Genomic DNA, 6891 nt, shown 5'->3' on the forward strand with positions numbered 1-6891 from the left:
GTGGGCAGCCGCCTCTCCTGAAGCTCCCTGGCTTTGCCTGCAGAGAGCAGACAGGTGATTAGATGAAGCCAACACAGGTAGCTTCTCTCGTGGTCTGATGGGAACTGTGCATCTTCCCCGGGAGGTTTTCTTCCTGAAGCCAAACATCTGTTTTAGTATTGTTTATTCTTATCCAAGGTTAGGGTGCATCAGGTTGACAATTAGGCAAATAAAAATATTTACTAAGCGTCTGTGGTTGTCTCATCCCACGCAACAGAAAGGGAGAGGTGTTCCTGCCCTGGGGAGGCAAAACAAACACACTTTAAACACAAGAAATCATTTCGGCAGCTAAACCAGGGCAGTAAGTGTGGCTGGTTTGATTGACAGTGGGGAGAACTGAGGGCTGACTTGGTTAAAGGGAGGGAGAGAGGCCTGAGCAGACTTATCGAGAGGTTCTAGAAACTGGCAAATGGGGAGGACACGGGCATGGCTGCAGGGGCCAGGCAGGCAGCGGGAGGGGCAGCGGGGGAGGTCTGTCCACCTGGAAAGTCCGGCCAGAAGGGATGGTTGCTTCTAGTTTTAGCAAACTTTTCCTGGAAAGTGCCAGGTAGGAAGTATTTCCGACTTTAGGGGCCATACTGGCCCTGTCGTAGCGGGTGACTGCGAAACACCCTCTCACCGCGCAGCGTGTTACCTGTGACGGTGGCCGTAGACAGTCTGGTTAGTGAACAAGTGTGGCTTTGGTCCAGTAAAACTGTATTTACAAAATCAGGCTGCCTTGGTGTGGTCGCTGAAGTCGGCCAACCCTTGCCGTAGGACTGAGAGTTGCTTCAGATCTGAATTTTCCAAAGGATTTAGAAATCGAGATTGTAATGCAAAATATTTGGATTTTTAAGATGTTGACTCAATAAAATCTTTAATGCCACCTGATCCAAGCAAAAGTCATTTCTGTGGCCCCACTGCAGCCGATCTCACACGCTCAGCACGATCTGAGCTAGGCTTTAGGGATAGGCAGGATCTGATGACGGAAGACGAAGAGGAAGGCTTTCTAGTAAGAAGAAGAGGAGAAGGACAATTAGTGACGCATGAGGTGCTTGTGGTGGGTGGCTGAGAGTCCAGGTTTCGAGGGTGGGACCCTGGTGTCTCCAGGCACAGTGCTGGCACGCAGGAGGGTAGGGAGCCTGTGTCCCCTTGGAGACTGATGCTAATCCTTTTGTTGTTGGAAATTGGGGGTGGGATGCAAACTTAAAGACAGGCTGATGTAGGTAGGCTGGCAGGTGAGGGTTCACCCTTAACATTTATGTCATAATGTCAATGTGACCTCAGTGGTCCACACAGCGACCTCCTGAGGCCTGAAGATACTCATGTGAGGGGCGAGTTCCTGCCAGCACTGTCACTGGGGGCTGGTAGTTCCTGTGTACCCATCGGAGCGGTCCTCAATCAAATCCAGCCCTTCTGGCGATAGTTCTCTTTACGCTCCCTTTGTAAGTCTTTGGATGAGGATTTCTAAGAATCTATTCTATGAGGGAGCCTCAAATCTGTAATTTCCTTCTAATGAGGACTGCTAATCTGAGGACAGCATTCTCAAACATAAACACTGCCCGCCCTCCTTGGATCTGTAGCGTGCTTCATGATGAGATGGATCCAGGGAGACCGAGAGCTGCCAGACGCATTAAGAAACCGGCAGTCCCTGACTAAGGAAGGACTTATTCATGATGCTAACCCCAAAGGAAGAGACGCACAGAAGTTCCTCAGAAAGAGAGAAACGGTGATGGTGAAATCAAAGCAACCCAGATGGCCTATAAACAGGCTGATGATATGGAAGACCTGGAGGCCACTCTGAAGTTTCTTCCCCAGCTGCCTTTGGAGTCTGCCAGGTGGCCAGATGCTGGCAAGGCAAACACATCTTCCTCGGGTCATCTGCAAAGTAGTGCCAACACATTAAAGCAAACAAGAGCCCCCGAGGAGGATTCCGCATGTAACAAAGAATATTTTAGATCTTACGGGTAAAATTCCAGAGGATTTAGAAATCTCTGTATTATTCAATGAGTAAAAATGATCATACAGGTTGTTTTTGTTACTGGAAAGGCATAACCATGGAACCCTGCATGTATGTATCTGTGCACATCCATAACCGTAATGCCAGATTAAGGAAAGAAAATGGTTCTAGTAAACAGTTAATTTGTTGTAATTTAGAGATAAATGGCAACATTTGGATGAATAATGTCATGTAATGTCAAAGTCTTCTTTATCGTCTTAGCAGTAACCAGTCCAAGCTTGGACTCTGAGATAAAGGGCTGTGATTGGAAAGCTCTGCTCAATCTCTTGGCCTTCGCCAGACCTCTCGTGACACCCCGATGGACATCTGAGAGCAGGGAGTGCAGGCCCCTCTCCCTAATTGAGTTTGGTGATTTCAGCAATGTCTGCAGAGAAGCCAGGCACCCGATTCAGAATGGAGAGCGAGACGGAGGGTGGGAAAAGGAAATGTGGGGGCTTCCTATTGGAAATGAATGGATCGATTTAACCATGGCCAGGATGACGTCATGAAAGAAAATGGGAGGCGTACTTCAAGGGGCACCTGCCCAGCTTTCTTAGCTATTTCCTATCATGTTTAAGACTTCTTCTTTTTATACTGAGGAATCTCCACCTTTCTCTGTGCTTTTCTTCTTGGTAATTACTAACTGATGTTCCCATGAAGTGGAAAAACCAGTGCATGCCAGAAATCCAGGTATTATGCAGGGGTCATTTGAAACCATAGCTCATAGGCAGAGAGAACCATCATTTGTGGTAATTCTATGCTCAGTATCAGGGCTCAGTCTGGAAACTTAGAAGAAGAGATTCCTGGCTGACTCTTGTGCTTCCCTGGGTGCACATCATGTTATGAGGCACTGTGGTTTTCAGGAGTACCTACCGGCACCAGTCACCGCAATGTGAGTTCCCTGAGGTGAGCAGCCAGGTAGTACGCCTGCCATTTAATTCAGAATTTTATGATGGAGGGAAGAATGGTGCTGGGACCAATGGACATCCACATGCAGCAGCGTGATGGGCCCCAACTTCACGCCATCTATAAAAAGTAACTCAAAATAGATCTAAAAGCTAAAAATATAAAAATCTTAGAAAAAACTTAGGTGTAAATATTATGCCCTACATTTGGTAATAATTTCTTAGATATTAAGCCAAGTATATCAGCAACAAAATAAAGAAGATAAAGTGACATCATCAAAATTTTAGAAGTTTCATACTTCAAAGGACACTGTCAAGAAAGTGAAAAGGCAATGTGCAGAATAGAAAAAAAGTGTTGGCAAATTGTATATCTGATCAGGGACTCGTATCTAGAACATATCAAGAACTCTACAACTCAATCTTAAAAAGACAAATAACCTAATTCAACGCAAGAGAATGTGAACAGACATTTCTCCAAAGCAGAGATAAAAATAATATACATATGAAAAGATGCTCAACATCATGAGTTCTCAGGAAAATGCCAGTCAAAACCACAATAGGGTACCATTTCACACTGCCAGGGTGACTGTAATCAAAAGGACAGATAATAACCAGTGTTGGTGAAGATGTGGAGAAATTGGTTGGACCTTCATACACTGTTGGTGGGAGTGTGAAATGGTGTGGAAAGCAAACTGGTAGCTCCCTGAAAAGTTAAACATAGTCACCATGTGACCCACCAATTCTACTCCTAGGTATATACCCAGGAGAAATAAAAACATAGGTCTAAACTAAAATTTGTACATGAATGTGTATAGGAGCTTTATTAATAACAGCCAGAAAAATGAAAGCAATCCAAATGTCCATCAGCTGATGAATGGGTAAATAAAACATTGGTATATCATACAATGGAATATTATACAACCACAAAAAGGAATAAAGTATTGATACATGCTGAAGAATGGATGAGCCTTGAAAAGATTCTGCAAAGGGAAAGAAGCCAGTTACAAAGGACTAAATATTGTGTGATTTCATTTATGAAATGTCCAGAATAGGAAAATCCATAGACAGAAAATAGGTTAATGGTTGCCTGGGCTGGAGCAAAGAGGAATGAGGGGTGGGTGCTAGTAGGTACAGAGTTTCTTTGGGGCGGGGGTTGATAAAATTGATAATGGTGATGGTTGCACAAGTTGGCGAATACACCAAAAGCTAGTGAGTTGTACACATTTAATGGCTGAATTTCATGTTATGTGAATTATAACTCAGCAAAGCTATTATAGAAAACAATCTATTGTGTACACAGGCTTCTGAATGCCAGGCTCTGCACCTGGCCCTGGGAATGCAAAGATGAATATGGCAATTGCTTGCAACATGGTGCACAACAGATAAATAGAAAGAAAAGATATTATCAGGAGGCAATGATTAACTCTCATGTCTGAGGATGCCCTAGAGAGCATGCCCCAACTTCTTGAGGTAGTTTTTGAAGCAAGAAATTTTCTCCTTGTGTGATGACGGTGAAGAGTAATACAGAACGAGGAAATAGCACATGCTAAAGCATTAAGGTGATTTACGTGTTTTATTGTGATAAAAGTTTCTTTTTTTCAAATTCTATGCTAAAAAAGGAAAAATAAAGAAGTTTAGAAAGCACTTCGTTGGGCAGTTGCTCTAGTAATGATGAGAGGGGGAGGCGTGTCAGTTCCGGCTGGAAGTGAGGGACGGAGTGGACGGCGGGGCCAGCAGAAGGCACGGATAGGAGCTCTCACTCTGGACTGGCGCTTATCAGGCTCTCTTCATCTGCCACAGCCCGAGGGGGCCTGTTGACTCTTTCTCCACTTCAGAGGCAGGAGAAGTGAGGCACAGAGAAATTAAGTAGCTTGCCCAAGTCTAAAGCTGTTGAGTGGCAGAGTTGGGATTCAAAGCTGGCAAATCTGCTCCAGGAACTGAGCTTTCAGTCACCACTTTGTTTTGAAGACATCGTTTCAGTTTTGCATCCCCTGAGAAACCTAGGGCAAGGCTTGGCCCACCCCAGTCCTTGGCGAATGATTGTTGATGGAGTGAACCCAGCTCTCTGATCTGTCCCTCCCAAAGAGACCCAGCTAGGAAGCCCTGCCCTCAGCATGGGCACTGCCTACCCGCTGCAACCAGAGGAGTTGGAAATGGAGGTCCTGGATCTCATGTTCAGGGCAGCTGCCTGTCCTTCCCTTGTACTTGTTATCACATCCAGCCAGCAGGTTCTCCTGCACAGGGGCATCATTCTGAGTAGCTAATTTTAAAACATTTGATATTATAATATTGGTATTATTAAACTGATCTTTATTACACACTTTCCATGTGCTGGCCCTGTGCCAAGCACCTTGCATGCATCACCTCCTTTTGACCTCACAGTAAAGCTGAGAAGTTGACCCCTGAGAGAGTGTTAACAGCACGGATTCCACAGCTAGACTGCATCCATCCCAATCTCAGCTCTGCCGCTCATTAGTGGTGAGGCTTGTACAAATTGCTTAATAGCTCTGCGCCTCAGTTTCCTCATCTCTAAATTGGTGATTATAATAGAACCTACGTCATAAGCTCGTTGTGATGGTTAAAAAGATTGCAGGATGTACAGTGGAATAGTGCCTGGCATGTAGTGACAGCTGGTTAAATGCTAATTGTTATCAGTAATCTCCTTTCCCCTTCTGCTTACAATTGAGAAAACAGGCTGAGATTATCAAGTACCTTCTAGAAAGCAGAGCCAGGATTTAAATGCAAGAAGTTTGAGTCCAGAATCTGCATTCTAAAACCCAATGCCACATCACCCAATCCACAAGATTCTGTTCACCTGCTATGTATCTTCTGAGAAGCATCCTTTGTCTTCCCCAGTGGACTTAAGGATGCCGTTATATTATTTCCATAATAGCATGATCAGCATTTTATTAGGAGTGTTTAATTATTGTGTATTTCTCGTGTTTTCTCATTGCTTTACACAGTGACTGAGATCTACTGGTTGTTAATAAATATACGTTCTCAACTCTGTTGCTAAATATATCTTCCATCCGTTCCTTCCTCCCTAACCCTTCACTATTGCTGCTTTATCAGTCCAGGCTCTCACAAATGCCTTGTCTGAGTGGATGTAACGGCACCGCAGTTAGACTTTGTGCTACCTGTCACCATGCCCCAGGACACGAGGTGCTCTTAGTAAGTCTTAGTCTGAGCACCCAAAAGAATCTGGTTTCCCTGCTGATAAAATTGATCCTGAAAGCTAAATGTGTATACATTTAGGCCCAATAATTTCATAATTTGGGCAGCCCTGCCACCTGAAAGTCCTTAATAATGATTATTTGATAAATGTGGAGCTGTCTCTGCTAATTAAAGCATGGTGACGACGCGTGTTGATTTATGAACACCTCTTGGCTGAGTGTAAACATGGTTGACGCAATACTAATATGCAAAGTATGGTTTTCTTTACTGTTGCTGTAAAAAACGAGCCATCTGAAATTTTCAACCGCCTGACAAATTCCATATGGGTCTGTTTATAGCAATGAACATCTTCTCTAAAGAAGGTATCTTCTAAACACTCGGAAATTGACAGCCATTCATTCATTAAAACATCACTTGATGCAGAAATTAATGAACTTCCTTTCCTAAATAAATAAATCCTTTACAATGCATAAAGATTACGGAAACTTCATTTCTCATTTTGCCTCAGCATGGAGCTTGTAGGCTAAATTTTATTAACTGCTCAATTACACAATCTGGTTAGGGGCCAAGCAGCTTTGCAATTTTCTGTTTACTACAGTTTGGGGTTTTTTTTTCCTGTCTAGTGGTGTTATATCTTATTCAAGACTTAAATTCTGGAATCATAGTGTTTTAGTTATCAATACCTTGATGTTTAATGAGATAAAGCACCTTCTTATATATTTATTAATCATTAGAGTATCCTCTTTTGTGTAGAGTTTATTCATGTCTTCTGCCCACTTGCTCTATTGGTGGTCT

Source organism: Camelus ferus, chromosome 9 (genome assembly GCF_009834535.1).
Source record: "Camelus ferus isolate YT-003-E chromosome 9, BCGSAC_Cfer_1.0, whole genome shotgun sequence".
NCBI classification, from domain to species: Eukaryota; Metazoa; Chordata; class Mammalia; order Artiodactyla; family Camelidae; genus Camelus; species Camelus ferus.